At 39.7% G+C, this 19698-nt stretch overlaps 1 long non-coding RNA gene across 6 annotated transcripts in view; it reads left to right on the forward strand.

Moving 5' to 3' along the window:
* LOC128704528 (uncharacterized) overlaps positions 1-19698 on the forward strand; it is a 104179-nt gene that overhangs the window by 7378 nt on the left and 77103 nt on the right. For all 6 annotated transcript variants that reach the window (XR_011391021.1, XR_011391026.1, XR_011391024.1 and 3 more), the window contains exons 2-3: positions 1178-1320; positions 12962-13123. This is a non-coding gene — a long non-coding RNA (uncharacterized lncRNA). The remainder of the gene's footprint in view (positions 1-1177; positions 1321-12961; positions 13124-19698) is intronic.

Genomic DNA, 19698 nt, shown 5'->3' on the forward strand with positions numbered 1-19698 from the left:
CAAGGGACCACAAGGCCACGGGGCACCATGGCCTGGTGGCTAAAGCTCTTGTTTCACACAGCGAGGGTAGAAACTTCGGGCGTGTTTCCTTTGACCAGTTGTCTATGTTCACCCATAAGTAATATGGGTACCTGGAAGTTAGTCGACTGCTATGGGTCGCATCCTGGGACAAAACTGACTTCATTTGCAGGAAATGCTCTGTATAAAAATCTGGTTTCTATGTAGTAGTATGTCATTGATGTCAGCTATGGTCTGTGTACCTTGTACATGTGGCATGGTGGGGTGCTCTTATTCTGCAAAATTGGATCTGTGCTCCAGTTCCTTGAATCAGACCTAAATGCTATCCATTCCTCTAGGTGATGTATGACCCCTGTGAGTTTAGTTCTTCCCCCATAAATGTACAAATGGTCAGTGATAGAAACTGCATTAAGATGTGGGTAATTAAGCAAAATCTGCTATGCTCTAGTTTATTTTTAATGGGTTGTGTAGTTTTTCATTAATGGGTCGTGTAGTTTGTTTTTCGTTAATAGGCCTTGTGCAAATTTAAAAATAAATGTCTAAATTCATTAAGTTTACAAATTTAGATATTGAAAAATTTGTGGCATATTACAGTGCTTTATATGTACAGTAAAACCTGGATTTAATGTATCCCATTTAATGGACAAAATCTCTGGCTGGACAACTTTTGAAAGCAAAGGTTAAAGTCTGTTAAAGCCAGAGTTGTCCACTATTCTTATGATCCCCTGGGTAAACTCATCTAAGGTCCAACAACTTTGTCCATTAAATCAAAATTGTCCATTGTTTTTACAGAAAATCCAGATTTAATGGGCCAGGTTTATTAGTGAATTACCCATTATTGTTGAAGTTCACTGGGTAAATTTATTTTTAAATTTAACAGATGAGTTGTTCAATCTGAAAATTGTCTATTACTGTTACAATCATACAAAACTATTCCGGTAATTTCGATTTAATGGACACTTTATTCTCCCTATTAGTCTGTTACATTGAAGGTTCATTCTAATTCAATATTGACTATGTACTTCGGAAAGTTTTGAAAGATTATCACATGCAAAGTACTATTTATATGTCCACATTTTTGTGCCTTCAGAACCATTGTTCAGATTTACTGTCTATAAAAGCATATTTAGATTGTTTTAAATGTAACATATTTTGGCAGGGATTGTGGCAGTGCATTAAGTTGGTAAATATGGCAGCAGTGATGAGCAGTATGGGACCCCACACACTACCACCTTGTGACTGTCTACAAGAGACAGTCGGACTTAACGTGAACTGCTTAACACCATTTACAGCTGTGTTCAGGTATAAGTCATATTTCTTTAAAATGTATATCTATAATACTAGGCATTAGGTTGAGAGACAGCAACCACCCAGGGAGGTACTACCATCCTGTTGTAGTAGGTTGGTAGACAGCAAACACCCAAGGAGGTACTACTGTCCTGTGGTAGTAGGTTGGTAGACAGCAACCACCCAGGGAGGTACTACCATCCTGTGGTAGTAGGTTAGTAGACAGCAACCACCCAAGGAGGTTCTACCGTCCTGTGGTAGTGGGTTGGTAGACAGCAACCACCCAGGGAGGTACTACCGTCCTGTGGTAGTAGGTTGGTAGACAGCAACCACCCTGGGAAGTACTACCATCCTGTGGTAGTAGGTTGGTAGACAGCAACCACCCAGTGAGGTACTACCGTCCTGTGGTAGTAGGTTGGTAGACAGCAACCACCCTGGGAAGTACTACCATCCTGTGGTAGTAGGTTGGTAGACAGCAACCACCCGTTGAAGTACTACCATCCTGTGGTAGTAGGTTGGTAGACAGCAACCACCCATGGAGGTACTACCATCCTATGGTAGTAGGTTGGTAGACAGCAACCACCCAGGGAGGTACTACCATCCTGTGGTAGTAGGTTGGTAGACAGCAACCACCCAGGGAGGTACTACCGTCCTGTGGTAGTAGGTTGGTAGACAGCAACCACCCAGGGAGGTACTACCATCCTGTGGTAGTAGGTTGGTAGACAGCAACCACCCAGGGAGGTACTACCATCCTATGGTAGTAGGTTGGTAGGCAGCAACCACCCAGGGAGGTACTACCATCCTGTGGTAGTAGGCTGGTAGACAGCAACCACCCAGGGAGGTACTACCGTCCTGTGGTGGTAGGTTGGTAAACAGCAACCACCCAGGGAGGTACTACCATCCTGTGGTAGTAGGTTGGTAGACAGCAACCACCCAGGGAGGTACTACCATCCTGTGGTAGTAGGTTGGTAGGCAGCAACCACCCAGGGAGGTACTACCATCCTGTGGTAGTAGGCTGGTAGACAGCAACCACCCAGGGAGGTACTACCATCCTATGGTAGTAGGTTGGTAGACAGCAACCACCCAGGGAGGTACTACCATCCTGTGGTAGTAGGCTGGTAGACAGCAACCACCCAGGGAGGTCATTGCTGTCCTGCCAAGTGAGTGTAAAATGCAAAGCTGTAATTGTTTTACATAATGGTAGGACTGCTGGTGTTTTTTTTTTTTTGTCTCATAAACATGCAAGAATTCAGGTACATCTAGTCAGGGAGAAAAGGTGCTTTTTAACGGCAGTTTTGAAAATAGTGGTTGAGTCTGCAGTTCTAGAGATTTCGGGCAGGGAGTTCCAGATTTTAGGCCCTTTTATGTACATTGAGTTTTTAAAGAGATTTAACTGGACACGAAGAATGTCATAGAGATTTTTGTGTCTGGTATTATGTCTATGGGTCCTGTTGTAACTATCAAGAAAGAGTTTTAGTTCAGAATTAGTATTAAAATTTATGGTTATGTAAATGTAGGTTGCACAGTAGTAGGTGTGAATGTTTTGTACAGTGAGTAAGTTTAAGTCTTTGAAGAGTGGGGGGGGAGGGAGGGGGGTTGTCTAGCATTGGATTGTGTGATAATTCTTACTGCAGGTTTTTGTTGGGTTTTTATTGGCTCTAGGTGGGTTGCTGCTTTTGATCCCCAGGCATAAATAGCATAGGTGAGGTAGGGTAAGTAAGTAGGTAAGTTTATTCCGGTTTACACAAATACAGTTACGTAGATTATCATAGATAGCAGCATATGTGTAAAGAACCTGGGATAACCCAAAATGTCAGACAGAGTGACTTGTTTCCATCGGGGTCCTTTTACCTTATTGTTGTAATATAAAAGAGATAATGTCTTATTATTACACTATATAGGAGATATACTAAGAATAAGGGAAGATTACATGTGTGTTAGCTAAAAAAATATAAAAAATCATTGTCCCCCCTTTTCTGTGGCTACATTCATTAGGTACCTTTTGGCTGTCTTCTTCAACTGGTTCATGCTATGACTGGCTTTGACATGTACAGGCAGACTGTTCCATTCCTTTATTGCTGTACAATAAAGGTGTTTGAAGCCCGGTGGCCTGGTGGCTAAAGCTCCTGCTTCACACACGGAGGGCCCGGGTTCGATTCCCGGCGGGTGGAAACATTTCGACACGTTTCCTTACACCTGTTGTCCTGTTCACCTAGCAGCATATAGGTACCTGGGTGTTAGTCGACTGGTGTGGGTCGCATCCTGGGGGACAAGATTAAGGACCCCAATGGAAATAAGTTAGACAGTCCTCGATGACGCACTGACTTTCTTGGGTTATCCTGGGTGGCTAACCCTCCGGGGTTAAAAATCCGAACAAAATCTTATCTTATCTCTCACTGACTGTGGTCACTACAAAGTTGTGTTCTCTCCTCCTAGTACTATGATTGTTTTGGTTCCAACCTTGACAAACTTGGCAGCAAGATATTCTGGACATTGTTTGTGAGCAATTAAATAAACTTTCATTTAACTTCAGTTGCTTTACTCTGTCTTAAACATTCAGACATTTAGACGAGTGAATAGTATTGTGGAAAATACTGTATATATTTTCCAGAAATTCAGTATTTATATGTAAATAGATGGCCATACTGTATTTAATAATATTTGTCATAGAAAACGGAAAGCCTGCATCTGGGCAGGGGACTCGCCATCTTGGTTTTGAATTGGATACAGTGTTAGTGTAATGGGAAGGAATTTTCGTGCTATAGAGGTTAAAATTGGGCTGACACCTCTCAAATAGGAGGCGAAATTGTTGGACATGCATTCCTGCATAACTTGAGATATCAGACGACTGGACAAGACAGTTTCAGGAACCTCAGATAAGCTCTCTAGATTTGTGTATAATTCTGGCCAGTGTTTTCATAAATTTAGTTGGTGAGGTTTTTCTGAGTATGATACAGTTTAATATCCAGTCAAATTGGTGAGTGATATTAAGATTTATTTTCCTTCTGTTATGTAATTGTGTATATATATATAACCATTTATTATTTTTAATATACAGTCCACAAATTTATATATTTACCATTATTCCTGATGTATGTATATTTCATTTAATTAATAGGTCCAGAGCAACTTGTGGATATGACAGTGGTAGGTATCGAAGGGGGACATTTTTGCGACCTAGGTGTCCCAAATTCCTACTTGTCTAACTGATAAATAATAATTATCTATGTTCATTTATTGTTATGTACATAATGATACATACAGATAAATGCAATTTTCCACATTTAATATGCCCATTGGTCCTTCTTGAACTGGAGGTAATTAGTGAAGTCATTAATTAGTTAATTACTTAATAATTATATGTGAAATGACAGAAGGAGGTGGATGTTAAATTCACAAATTTACTGAATGTGTAGTGGATTATAATTATTACAATATTAATTTGATAAGACAATTCTGGCCAAGATTTATATCAGTGTATGTGTAATTGATAAGGCAAGTGTTGCTAATTATATTAATGTGTATAATATTAATTTTGCTATGCCAAATTCTAGCAAGGATTTATATTAATTTGTATAATAATTTTGATAAGCCAAGGCTGGCTAAAGGTTTGTATTAATGTACATTTAAAATTTATATTATACATGTAATTGCTAAGCTCAAGTAGCTAGGATTTATTCAAAGGTAAGATGTATCAGTGTTGTAAGTTGTAATCAGTGTTATTAATTGAGTTGAATTTAATACATTGCATCATGGCTGAAAATGAGGAAATTGATGTAGAAGACAAACATATGGAATATAGAGTAAAGAAAGCATCAATACAGGCTAGAAAAGTTCATGTAACCAAGGCATATAATAAGTGCTTGGAATTAATGAATCAAGAAACTGTGAATACTGATGATTTAAAATTGTATTTAGATGCTTTAGGGAATAGATATGATTCATACAAATTATATTACAACAAATATGAAGGAGATTTATTAGTAAACTGTGTAGATGAGACTGAAATAGATCTCATGATTAATCAGTATTATGAATTAGAGGAAAAGATTCTTTCTTGTAAAAGTCAGGCCTTGAATAAATTAAAATGTGTAAACCAGGCAGTTGGTCAGTCTGCTCCAACAAGTAATATGTCTTTGCCGAAACTCCCAGAATTGTGTTTGCCTGTGTTTAATCCTGGAGAAAATTGGGAGGAATTTTGGTCAATTTTTAAAGCAGCTGTGCATGATAGGAGTGATCTAGCCTGTGTAACTAAATTATTTTACCTCAAAGGACAGGTAAGAGGAGATGCTCACATACTGATACAAGCCTTTCCCAATGTAAATGACTCTTACAAGGAAGCAGTTGACTTATTGAAGGTCACTTATGGTAATATAGAACAAAGTAGGTTGGATCTAGTGAATATCATTGTTAATTTAAAATCTCCAGATCACACTTACAAAGGTTTAAAGCAGTTTAGAGTTAAACTGGAGAGCACTCTCAAAACTTTAAGTAATAAATATAATCTGAAGGAATCAGACTGGTTATTGAGTGCCATGGTACAGAATAAATTAAGCTGTAAAACACTTGAATGAATCTCAAACAAATATCACAAGGGTTATTTTGGTCTGGAGGAAATAAGATTAGGTCTACAAGAATTAATTGTTCAGTTGCAGACCAGCCAACTAACTCATTTTAAAGATGCAACACATAATAACTCTGAGGTATCTGTCAAGTTTCTCAAAGGGAAAAATTATCCCAATGTTGTTAATCAAAATTCATTTCCTAAAAAGAGTTGCATAGGTGCATATCAAGTAGCCAGAATCAGAAATAATGATTTTCCACAAGGTAAGAAGAATAAGTACCCTCCTAAGAGTAGCCCATTTAATAGGAAACCAGTCAAAGAAAAGAGAGATTGTCTTTTCTGCAAGGGTACTCATTTTTCTAAGAATTGCAATGCATACAATTCATGGAATGATAAGTTGAAAGATTGGAGGAACTTGACAGATGTATCAGGTGTTTGGGTAATCACAATGTAAAGGATTGTTATGCCAAATTAAACTTCTGTTATCAATGTCACAAAGGAAGACACCATATAGTCATGTGTAAAGGTCTATATGTTAATGTTGATAATAATGATAATGTTGACAATCCTGATGCAACAGTAGCTAATGTAAAAATTGCTGCTAATGTTAATAATGATGGGTTTGCTGAAGTAGCCTTACCTGTGTTACAGGTAAAAATTGATGATAAAAGGCATAAATAAAAAAATGTAAATGCATTATTGGACCAGGGATCCCAGCGTACTTTCATAAAACGTAAATGTCTTGATGGTATGAAAGTACAGATGGGAGATCCCACAACTTTAAAATTATCTGGTTTTCTCTTGGATAAAAGGTCTCAATTGTATGACACTGTTTATGTAACTGTCAGGTTGGGCAATGAGGAAAAACGTGTTAATGCGGTAATTGTAGATAGACTTCCAGAGAAAATATCTACAGTAGGACTTAGTAATGTTTCAGAAAGACTTTCACATAATGTAAATTTAGCACCTTCTGGTGTAAGTGATGATTCTGTAGGCCCAATAAGTATTTTGATAGGTAGTGACTATTGTGCCTCCTTTGTAAAGGGTATAGTAAAGAAATGTGGTGTCACCCTTTTGAAGACTGCAGGAGGCCATGTAATGTATGGTAGGATTCCTCGTAATAATAATTCATGACTAGAGGAAACTACAAATACCATAACTGTGTGTCTTACTCATGAAGTCGTGCCCCAGTATAATTCTTCCATAGAGGATGGTGTTGAGCCAGTGCATAAATTGTGGGAATTAGACAGCATTGGAATAAATGTAAATGAAGAAAGTCCAGACAATTTTTTTACTCAGCAATACCTGAGAGATGTAAAATTTGAATCTGGACAATACTGGGTACGACTTCCGTGGAGACTGAACCATCCAGAATTGCCCACTAATTACAGAATGGCATATGGGCAGTTAAAGGCTCAGCTCCGCAAACTGAGTAAGACACCAGAATTGTTAATTGCCTATAATGATATAATTGCTGAACAATTAATTAATAAATTTATAGAAGAGGTACCTCCTGAGCAAGCCAAAATTTATGGTCACTATTTGCCACATCAGGGAGTGAAGAAGGATTCTAAGACCACTCCTCTGAGAATTGTGTTTAATTGTAGTGCCAAGAGTAACAAAAATGTACCTAGTTTAAATGACTGTTTGATGACAGGTCCGTCGTTGACAGAAAAATTAGGAGATATCTTATCAAATTTCAGGATGAAAAATTATGCCTTTACGGCTGACATAAGTAAAGCTTTCCTGAGAATGGGTTTACAAGAGGCTGACCGGGATTGTACCCGCTTCTTATGGCCTGAGAATCCTATTGACCCACTTAGCCCTCTGAAAACCTTTCGCTTTAGGAGCGTATTATTTGGTGCTACATCCAGTCCATTCCTACTTCAAGCGACGATAAATGCACACCTTAAACATATGGAAAGTCCATTGAGTAAAGTAATGAGCAAACAATTTTATGTGGACAATTTCCTGGGTGTGACGTCAACTGAAGAGGAACTGTTAATGACTTATGGAGAGGCTAATAAAATAATGCAAAGTGCCAATATGCCTCTGAGGGAACGGAATAGTAATTCGTCCAAATTAAAGGACAAAATAAGTAAAGATTACCCTGGAGATGAAGTGCCAAAATGTAGTAATGTACTGAGTTTAAATTGGGATACCGAGAGAGATTTGTTAATGTTAAAACCTAATAATTATAGTGTGCCCAATAAATTAACTAAGAGAGTTTTGCTTGCTGAAGTTTCCCAATTTTTGATCCACTAGGTTTAGTGTCGCCCCTTACTATAAGAGGGAAATTATTAATTCAGGAAGCATGGAAACTTAAATGTGCTTGGGATGAAATTCTACCTGAGGAATTCATTAACAGGTGGGATGAATTAATTGGTGATTATGAGAAAATTACAATGTTGGAGTTACCATGCCAGGTGGCCAATCCAAATGGGAAAAATGTACTCCACATTTTTTGTGATGCTTCAAAATTGGCATATGGAGCAGTTGCTTACCTTCAATGTAATAGTGTAATTTCTCTTGTTATGTCTAAGTCGGTCGATGGATCTATAATTTCCTCACTAACAGAACACAGAGAGTAGTCGTCAACAGAGTAAAGTCCGAGGCAGCTACGGTGAAAAGCTCTGTTCCACAAGGCACAGTACTCGCTCCCATCTTGTTCCTCATCCTCATATCCGACATAGACAGGGATGTCAGCCACAGCACCGTGTCTTCCTTTGCAGATGACACCCGAATCTGCATGACAGTGTCTTCCATTGCAGACACTGCAAGGCTCCAGGTGGACATCAACCAAATCTTTCAGTGGGCTGCAGAAAAAAAATATGAAGTTCAACGATGAGAAATTTCAATTACTCAGATATGGTAAACATGAGGAAATTAAATCTTCATCAGAGTACAAAACAAATTCTGGCCACAAAATAGAGCGAAACACCAACGTCAAAGACCTGGGAGTGATTATGTCGGAGGATCTCACCTTCAAGGACCATAACATTGTATCAATCGCATCTGCTAGAAAAATGACAGGATGGATAATGAGAACCTTCAAAACTAGGGAGGCCAAGCCCATGATATCACTCTTCAGGTCACTTGTTCTATCTAGGCTGGAATATTGCTGCACACTAACAGCACCTTTCAAGGCAGGTGAAATTGCCGACCTAGAAAATGTACAGAGAACTTTCACGGCGTGCATAACGGAGATAAAACACCTCAATTACTGGGAGCGCTTGAGGTTCCTAAACCTGTATTCCCTGGAACACAGGAGGGAGAGATACATGATTATATACACCTGGAAAATCCTAGAGGGACTAGTACCGAACTTGCACACAAAAATCACTCACTACGAAAGCAAAAAGACTTGGCAGACGATGCACCATCCCCCCAATGAAAAGCAGGGGTGTCACTAGCACGTTAAGAGACCATACAATAAGTGTCAGGGGCCCGAGACTGTTCAACTGCCTCCCAGCACACATAAGGGGGATTACCAACAGACCCCTGGCAGTCTTCAAGCTGGCACTGGACAAGCACCTAAAGTCAGTTCCTGATCAGCCGGGCTGTGGCTCGTACGTTGGTTTGCGTGCAGCCAGCAGCAACAGCCTGGTTGATCAGGCTCTGATCAACCAGGAGGCCTGGTCACAGACCGGGCCGCGGGGGCGTTGACCCCCGGAACTCTCTCCAGGTAAACTCCAGGTAAGGCTAAAGTGTCTCCAATTAAATCACGTACCTTGCCTCAGTTGGAATTAACAGCCATTTATGTAGGTGTCAAATTTGCTAATGATATAAGAAATAAGTTGCAGGAGGTAAATATTAGCGACACTGTAATTTGGTCTGATAATGAGGTATCCTTACTATGGATTCGCAATGGAAACAGTAAAATTGTGTACGTACAAAACAGAGTCGCTGAAATTTATCAGATGCAAGAGAAGTATAATAGTTTGGGTCAGCATATGTTAACATTTAATCATATACCTGGTGAGGAGAATCCAGCTGATTTCTTGTCTCAAGGTTTACCTTATGCTAAATTTGTAAATGCCGTATCATGGTTTAAAGGACCGAGCTGGTTGGTAAATAAAACTAATTGGCCTGTAGAAAAGGCGTATGTTGCTCCTGTTGAAATTACTGTGACCACCGCTCCAATAGTTTGTCTTTCTTTATCCATTGATATAAATAGGTATTCTTCTTTACCCAAACTAATCAATGTAACTAAGTTGGTGTTTAAATCTCTAAACAAGATGAATATTTCATTTAAGTTTTCACATCCTTTTGAATATTGGATAAAGAGGGTACAGGAGGAAATCTATAGAAATGAGATTAAATTGATGATGGAAAGAAAAATTGTGAAAGGTTCCATAATAGAGAAACTGGGGCTGTATTTAGAGAACAATGTAATTAGGTGCAGAGGTAGGTTACAAAATGCTGAATTGGATGATTATGCTAAACACCCTATCTTACTGCCCAAAACTCATCATCTAACAAATTTAATTGTTCTAAATGCCCATAAAAATGTAATGCATGGTGGGGTACAAGATACCTTAAATTGTATTAGGGAAACTTTCTGGATTCCACAAGGACGGCAAAGTGTGAAAAGGGTGATTAAATCTTGTGTAATACGTCGCCGTGTGGATGCCAGATCCTATATGTACCCAGGTCCTCCACCATTGCCAAAGGAGCGTGTACAATTAGTGAAACCATTTGATGTAACAGGTTTAGACTATAGTGGTCCAATAATTTTAACAGGTACGTCAAATGGTGTTCCACTGAAAGTGTATGTTTGTTTGTTCACTTGTACTGCTACTAGGGCAGTTCATTTAGAAGTGGCACAGGACTTGTCTGCAGAACAGTTTATACAGCTGTTTCGAAAATTTGCAGCTAGGAGATCCTGTCCGAGGTTGATGATTTCGGATAATGCCACAAATTTTGTAGCAGGTGCTCAACACTTGATAGAATTAAATAATAGTAACGATGTTCAATCTCTGTTAACCCAGTGAGGGTGTACCTGGAAATTTATTACTCCTAGAGCCCCTTGGCAGGGGGGGCTGTACGAAAGACTGATAGGCACAGTGGTGAGGTGTCTCCGCAAAGTACTACACCGGAAGAGAATTAATTTGGAAGAATTCCGTGCAGTGTTAGTGGAGGCAGAAAATCGTATAAATAATAGGCCTCTCTCGTACATGAGTGATACACCTGATGCAGATGTATTAACACCTTCTCACCTAATATGTGGAAGGAAATTGGAAGCTACTCCTGTCTATAGAGATAATTCGGAAGAAAGTGATGAAGATTACAATGATGCGGCAGTGTTGTGTGATAAATTTAAAATGTTAAATAAAGTAATTGATCATTGGTCTAATGTGTGGCGTAAGGAATATCTTCTTACACTACGTGAACACTTTTATGGTGTGACAGAGGCAGTAAATTGACAGAACATTCAACCAGGTGACATTGTGTTAATTGACACTGAACAACATCGAACATTGTGGCCTCTGGGCAAAGTATTGACATTGTACCCAGATGCACAAAGTGTTGTCAGGAATGTCAAAGTGTTGTGTCGTGGCCAGGAAAGTTTACGCACAATTAATAAATTGATTCCCTTGGAATTAGGTGTTCAATCAAACGTAAATGAAAATCTAAGGGAAAGTGACACGAGTGATATGGAAGATAACGCAGACCAAGTGATGCCGGAAAATGAAATCGTAGTAAGACCTACTAGGAGAACAGCCACTCAAGCCAGAACTGGCTGGAATCGTCTCCTAAAGGAAGGAGTAATTTGAATCGTTTAGCAACGAACTCTGGCCGGCCGCAGTGTGGAAAATACTGTATATATTTTCCAGAAATTCAGTATTTATATGTAAATAGATGGCCATACTGTATTTAATAATATTTATGTCATAGAAAACGGAAAGCCTGCATCTGGGCAGGGGATTCACCATCTTGGTTTTGAATTGGATACAATGTTAGTGTAATGGGAAGGAATTTTCGTGCTATAGAGGTTAAAATTGGGCTGACACCTCTCAAATAGGAGGCAAAATTGTTGGACATGCATTCCTGCATAACTTGAGATATCAGACGACTGGACAAGACAGTTTCAGGAACCTCAGATAAGCTCTCTAGATTTGTGTATAATTCTGGCCAGTGTTTTCATAAATTTAGTTAGTGAGGTTTTTCTGAGTATGATACAACTTAATATCCAGTCAAATTGGTGAGTGATATTAAGATTTATTTTCCTTCTGTTATGTAATTGTGTATATATATATAACCATTTATTATTTTTAATATACAGTCCACAAATTTATATCTTCTTGTTTCAACACATCGGCCATATCCCACCGAGGCAGGGTGGCCCAAAAGGAAAAACGAAAGTTTCTCCTTTTACATTTAGTAATATATACAGGAGGAGGGGTTACTAGCCCCTTGCTCCCGGCATTTCAGTTGCCTCTTACAACATGCATGGGGCACAGAGGAAGAATTCTGTTCCACTTTCCCATGGAGATAAGAGGAAATAAACAAGAACAAGAACTAGAAAGAAAATAGAAGAAAACCCAGAGGAGTATGTATATATACGCTTGTACATGTATGTGTAGTGTGACCTAAGTGTAAGTAGAAGTAGCAAGACGTACCTGAAATCTTGCATGTTCATGAGACAGAAAAAAGGACACCAGCAATCCTACCATCATGTAAAACAATTACAGGCTTTCGTTTTACACTCACTTGGCAGGACGGTAGTACCTCCCTGGGCGGTTGCTGCCTACCAACCTACTACCTATTTTTATTGCCCATTTAATATATGATAGTATAGACATGTTGTCAGGCTTTTATATGCATTTGAAAGTAAAAAAAAAAAGGACTATGGTTTTACAGATATTTTTGCTTTACAGCAGTAGCCTGGAACCTAACCTGATGTATAAGTGGGGCTGTCTGGTACTTGACAGAGTGAATGTCTATCTAAACCATAACTCCCCCACCTGTCCATTGAAACATAAAATCCACTTTATATAACATTTGAATTTTTGCTCTCATTGGAAAATTACTGCTCTGTATAATGTTAATTATAGATGTTGTAGTTTGTCAGATTCACATTTTTTTCAGACAAGTTGTACGTTTATGGATGCGAATACAATTTTGGCCCCGACTAATGCAAGGCAGCAGAGAAGCGAGGCATCTTCGTTCTTCACGGTAACCGCGGCACTTTCCACAGCGTCAAGCAGCCAGCCAGCCAGCTTCAGGGGTGTTTATCAAGCTTGGGAAGAGGTGATAAGAAACCAGAAATATCAAGTATTTTGTTTGTATTTCTACAGGTAATAAGCACTCTGACCTTACAAGTCTGGTGTATACACCTACCATCCAACTTACGACCGAGTTCGGTTCTGAGAAACCGATCGTAAGTCGAAATGGTCGTAAGTCGAACTTTACTACTGGATGTCAACAAAACATTTTTGTAATGACTTTATTTTATTGTTTTATTTTGGTATTTCATGTTTTACTTTACTTTTTATGCTGTTAGTACTGTACAGTGGACCCCCGCATAACGATGGCATCACATAGCGATTTTTCCGCATACCGATTACTTTTATCGCAAAATTTTTGCCGCGCATACCGATTAAAAACCCGCTTACCGATTTTCGTCCGAGACGCGTCCAATGTGCCCTCAGCCAGCCTCACATGTGCCAGCCGTCCCATTGTTTACCAGCCAGCCTCCGCGGTAACATCCAAGCATACACTCGGAATATTTCGTATTATTACAGTATTTTCGGTGCTGTTTCTGGAAAATAAGTGACCATGGGCCCCAAGAAAGCTTCTAGTGCCAACCCTACACCTCAAAGGGTAAGAATTACTATAGAAATGAAGAAAGAGATAATTGATAAGTATGAAAGTGGAGTGCGTATAGCCGACCTAGTCAAGCTGTACAAGAAACCCCAATCAACCATCGCTACTATTGTGGGCACCAGAAAGACAATCAAGGAAGCTGTTCTTGCCAAAGGTTCAACTGTGTTTTCGAAACAAAGATCGCAAGTGATGGAAGATGTTGAGAGACTCTTATTGGTGTGGATAAATGAAAAACAGATAGCAGGAGATAGCGTCTCTCAAGCGATCATATGTGAAAAGGCTAGGAAGTTGCATGAGGATTTAATTAAAAAAATGCCTGCAACTAGTGATGTGAGTGAATTTAAGGCCAGCAAAGGTTGGTTTGAGAGATTTAAGAAGCGTAGTGGCATCCATAGTGTGATAAGGCATGGTGAGGCTGCCAGTTCGGACCACAAAGCGGCTGAAAAATATGTGCAGGAATTCAAGGAGTACATAGAAACTGAAGGACTGAAACCTGAACAAGTGTTTAATTGTGATGAAACAGGCCTGTTCTGGAAGAAAATGCCAAGCAGGACCTACATTACTCAGGAGGAAAAGGCACTCCCAGGACATAAGCCTATGAAAGACAGGCTTACTTTGTTGATGTGTGCCAATGCTACTGGTGATTGCAAAGTGAAGCCTTTATTAGTGTATCACTCTGAAACTCCCAGAGCGTTCAGGCAAAAGAATGTCCTCAAGGATAATTTGTGTGTGCTGTGGAGGGCAAACAGTAAGGCATGGGTCACTAGGGAATTTTTCTATAACTGGTTACACCATGCATTTGCCCCCAATGTGAAAGATTACCTAACTGAAAAGAAATTAGAACTTAAGTGCCTCCTGGTGTTAGACAATGCCCCTGGTCATCCTACAGACGTGGCAGAGCGACTTTATGGGGACATGAGCTTCATTAAGGTGAAGTTTTTGCCTCCTAATACCACTCCTCTCCTGCAGCCCATGGACCAGCAGGTTATTTCCAACTTCAAGAAACTGTACACAAAAGCTCTGTTTGAAAGGTGCTTTGTAATGACCTCAGAAACTCAACTGACTCTAAGAGAGTTTTGGAGAGATCACTTTAATATCCTCAATTGTGTAAACCTTATAGGTAAGGCTTGGGAGGAAGTGACTAAGAGGACCTTGAACTCTGCTTGGAAGAAACTGTGGCCAGAATGTGTAGACAAAAGGGATTTTGAAGGGTTTGAGGCTAACCCTGAGAATCCTGTGCCAGTTGAGGAATCCATTGTGGCATTGGGAAAGTCCTTGGGGTTGGAGGTTAGTGGGGAGGATGTGGAAGAGTTGGTGGAGGAGGACAATGAAGAACTAACCACTGATGAGCTGATAGATCAACTTCAAGAGCAAGAGGCCAGACCTGGGGAAACTGGTTCAGAGGAGGGGACAGAGAAATTGAAGAAGTTGCCTACTACAAAGATAAAGGAAATCTGTGCTAAGTGGCTTGAAGTGCAAACCTTCATGGATGAAAATCACCCTCACACAGCTATTGCAAGCCGTGCTGGTGATTATTACACTGACAATGTTGTGAAACACTTTAGGCAAGTCATAAAGGAACGAGAGGTACAGGCCACTATGGACAGATATCTTGTGCGAAAGAAGTCCAGTGACTCTGAAGCTGGCCCTAGTGGCATTAAAAAAAGAAGGGAAGTAACCCCAGAAAAGGACTTACTACCTCAAGTCCTAATGGAAGGGGATTCCCCTTCTAAACAGTAAGAAGATAATGCTCTCCCCTCCTCCCATCCCATCAATCATCACCAGATCTTCAATAAAAGTAAGTGTCATTTAATTGTGCATGCCTTTTTCAGTTTGTGTGTATTAAAATTAACATTTCATGTGGTAAAAAAAAATTTTTGTCATACTTTTGGGCGTCTTGCACGGATTAATTTTATTTCCATTATTTCTTATGGGGAAAATTCATTCGCATAACGATTATTTCGCATAACGATGAGCCCTCTTGCACGGATTAAAATCGTTAACCGGGGGTCCACTGTATTTTATACTGTAAGGTTTAGGATAAACACTGTGTACAACACAAATAGTGGTTTATTTCCCAGAAATTTGGCATAAAAAACACGGTCGTAAGTCGAGTGGTCGTAAGTTGAGCAGGTCGTAAGTCGGACGGTAGGTGTATTTTTAATACAGCTTCTCCTCAATTAACGACCGAGTAATGGCAAAGTCAAGGGCCCAAGACCCTGTCGGTAAACGATTTGTCCCCAATCGAGGAATCGCCCCTCACTGACACTTGAAAAATGTCACTGGCCAAAATTGAAATGTTCAGTTTTACGTTTGCCGGGAAATTCCTCTCAATCCGTTTTTATTGACGGTAATACAATGCGAAATAGGTCGACGATTTACATACTTCCAAGATATTCCAGGAGATGTGTGCATGGCCAATTGTGTGGGAAAATAAGTTGTTTGAGAAAAATGCACTTTTTCAGTCTTTGCATAGGGTAAGAGTGAGTTTGTATTGCTACCCTCGAGGCGTGTAATGTTTTTTGTTATGGTGAAGGTTATTTTGTTTTTATCCTGGTTTTCTAACCTTCAGTACCTCTCTATGTAATGTCAGTTTTTATTCATTTGGATGTCTTTATCATGCTTGTAAATTATTTATTTTATACCTATGATGGGTAGATAATGTTTATCGATGATAATTATACAATATTTTATAGTGCTGTGAGCTTACACATTTGTACATGATGGTGAAGCATGAGTTACTGAGAGAAATTGCTGGTGCCTTGTCCCTCTCTCTCTCTCATGGAGCCTAGCACGCCCTCTAATTCTTCTCCACACATGTCAGTTTTTATTTATTCGGGCGTCTCTATCGCTCTTCCGTTGCCCAGTTATTACGGCTGTAAATCCCGTCGATGGTTTCACTGCCTCTTTCACTCTATCTCTATCCTTCAAGATAGTGGGAATGGTAGAATGCGCCAGCTTCAAGTCATTGGCTATCACTTGTACTTTCTAACCAGCTTCATACTCGTCTATAATCTTCATTTTCACCTCGAGCTCGAGAGTCTTTGTTTCTTGGCACTTGCTTGAGGTGAAGTCAAGATGTTCTTTTTTGCTGACATCTTGTATTATGGGATGCATATAAAGTGGACTTTTGTACAAATATGTAGTCTTGGAGACAGTGAAAGCTAATGTACGGAGTGGCTGTAGGAAGGAGACCGAGATATTTGACACCGAGACGCTGCACTGCCCGTTTCCACATCCCAAGTTCTCGTATGGCTTAAAATCCTCATAATAATAATAAAATAATACTACAGTGTACTACTAATAATATTAATGATAATCATAAAAATATTAATTACGTACTGAGGAGTAGTTTGAATGTCATACGTATTTTGTACAGGTTTGGTAGCTCACATTTAAACCACTCCAGAGTGATTATTAATGTTTTTTTTTTTTTCAACAAGTCGGCCGTCTCCCACCGAGGCAGGGCGACCCAAAAGAGAAAGAAAATCCCCAAAAAGAAAATACTTTGATCATCATTCAACACTGAGCTCACTCACACATAATCACTGTTTTTGCAGAGATGCTCAGAACACAACAGCTTAGAAGCATATATATATAAAGATACACAACATATCCCTCCAAACTGCTAATATCCCAAACCACCTTTCCTTTAAAGTGCAGGCATTGTACTTCCCATTTCCAGGACTCAAGTCTGGCTATATAAAAACAATTGGTTACCCCAAATCCCTTCAGTAAATATTACCCTGCTCGCACTCTAACAAACAGCTCGTCAGGTTCCAAGTACCATTCATCTCCATTCACTCGTGTCTAACACGCTCGCGCACGCTCACTGGAAGTCCAAGCCCCTCGCCCAGAAAAACCTCCTTTACCCCCCTCCCTCCAACCTTTTCGAGGACGACCTCTACCACGCCTTCCTTCTCCTACAGATTTATATGCTCTCCATGTCATTCTACTTTGATGTATTCTCCCTAAATGACCAAACCACCTTAACAATCCTTCTTCAGCCCTCTGAGTAATACTTTTATTAACTCCACACTTTGTCGTAATTTCCACACTCTGAATTTTCTGCGTAATATTCACACCACACATTACTTTTAGACAGGACATGTCGACTGCCTCCAACTGCCTCCTCGCTGCAGCATTTACAACCCAAGCTTCACACCCATATAAGAGTGTTGGTACTACACACTATAATTTCATACATTCCCTTCTTTGCCTCCGTCGATGACATTTTTTGTCTCCACGTACTCGTCGGTGCACCACTCGCCTTTTTTCATTTATCAATTCTACGATTAACCTCATCCTTCATAAATTCATGCGCTAACGTGTCAACTCCCAAATATCTGAAAAGATTCACTTCTTCCATACTCCTCCCCAATTTAATGTCCAATTTTTCTTCATGTAAATCATTTGATGCCCTCATTACTTTACTCTTTTCTATGTTCACTTTCAACTTTGCACCTTTACACACACTCCCAAGCCTGTCCAGTAACCTTTGCAACTTTTGTTTAGAATCTCCTATAAGCACAGTATCATCGGCAAAAAGTAACTACTATGTCAGTTCCCATTTTGTATTTGATTCCCCATAATTTAATCCCACCCCCCCTCTCCTGAACACCCTAGCATTTACTTGTTTTACAACCCCATCTATAAATGTATTAAAGAACCTTGGTGACATTGAACATCCCTGTCTAAGACGCACTCGACTGAAGAACTGAAGAAGCCTACTGTGTAGGCAAAACGTTTCAGAATAAAGTTGCCTAACTGTTGCCTATGTGTCTTACATACCAACCTGTTGGTATTGTATACCATTTTGATATTCACTCATACAAGGAAAGTTGTGTATGTAGATGACATCTTTGCTCTTTGGCCTCATGACTGTAGCCAATGTGTGGCTTCATCAGTACAATACAAAGTGGGCCAACAGGCCTGTTGCAGTGTTCCTCTTTTCTTATGTGTCTTAAGTGGGAATCTTATTCCTTGCTTCCTTTCCTTGATGTTAATGTCCACCTCTCAGATACAGGTTTTGGTTTTTCCATGTAGCACAAGCCTATGTACAGTGGCATATACATTCACTAGTGTGATAAATGGTTTGAAAACTGACAAGTTGAAGATTGAGACACTTGTGCAACATATGGGAATCTTTATTAAGGAAACATTTCGCTACACAATGGCTTCTTCAGTCCAATGCAAAGTAGAGAGGGGCAACGTTTCACTTTCCAGGAACTTTGTCAAGCTGATGAAAACAATACATGGACACAGAGGGTATATATAGGCTTTGAGTGAGGTGTGGTACAAGTAGTTGTTCTTATACATGTGGTGGGAAAGTTTTGGGTAGGGGTAGTTTTGATGAGGACCTGCCTTGTATGGTCCAGTAGGCCTTCTGCAGTGTTCCTCCATTCTTATGTTCTTACGTACCACGGTTATTTCATCATTTCGTGAATGTCAGTTCTCACCCGTTCATATATCTTGATTCACGAACATGACTGATATCACCAATAAGCAAAAGTAAAGGCAACATTTAGGCAACTTTATTTCGGAATAAAGTTGCCTATGTGTCTTATCTACCAACCTGTCGGTATTGTATACCATTTTGACATTCAAGGAAAAGTAAAGCTCAAAATGTGATAATTACCTGACCCTTTGTCTATTTAATCCAGCCACATATACACCTCCTGGACCAAACTCACTGGTGGGCGGTGCAGCAGACACAGTATGTAATGTCACTGATGACTGATCATAGTGATGCCAGGGCGATTAAGGGTTTTTCCAAAACATCACAAATAAAATTATCGATTTATCGTAGTTTATCATACGGCGTCATTGATTTTCCCTATAATAGGCTATAGAAACAAAGGATTTTTCTCTTATGTTGCTGCAGCACTTCCTAGTATGGGCCAGTAGGCCTGCTGCAGTGTTCCTCCTTATGTTCTTAGTGTCACCTTCTTTAGAGGCTCTTTGGTGTCACTCCCTAAATGGTGTCACTCGGGGCGCCC

The sequence above is a fragment of the Cherax quadricarinatus genome, unplaced genomic scaffold, assembly GCF_038502225.1.
Source record: "Cherax quadricarinatus isolate ZL_2023a unplaced genomic scaffold, ASM3850222v1 Contig25, whole genome shotgun sequence".
In the NCBI taxonomy this organism is placed as follows: domain Eukaryota; kingdom Metazoa; phylum Arthropoda; class Malacostraca; order Decapoda; family Parastacidae; genus Cherax; species Cherax quadricarinatus.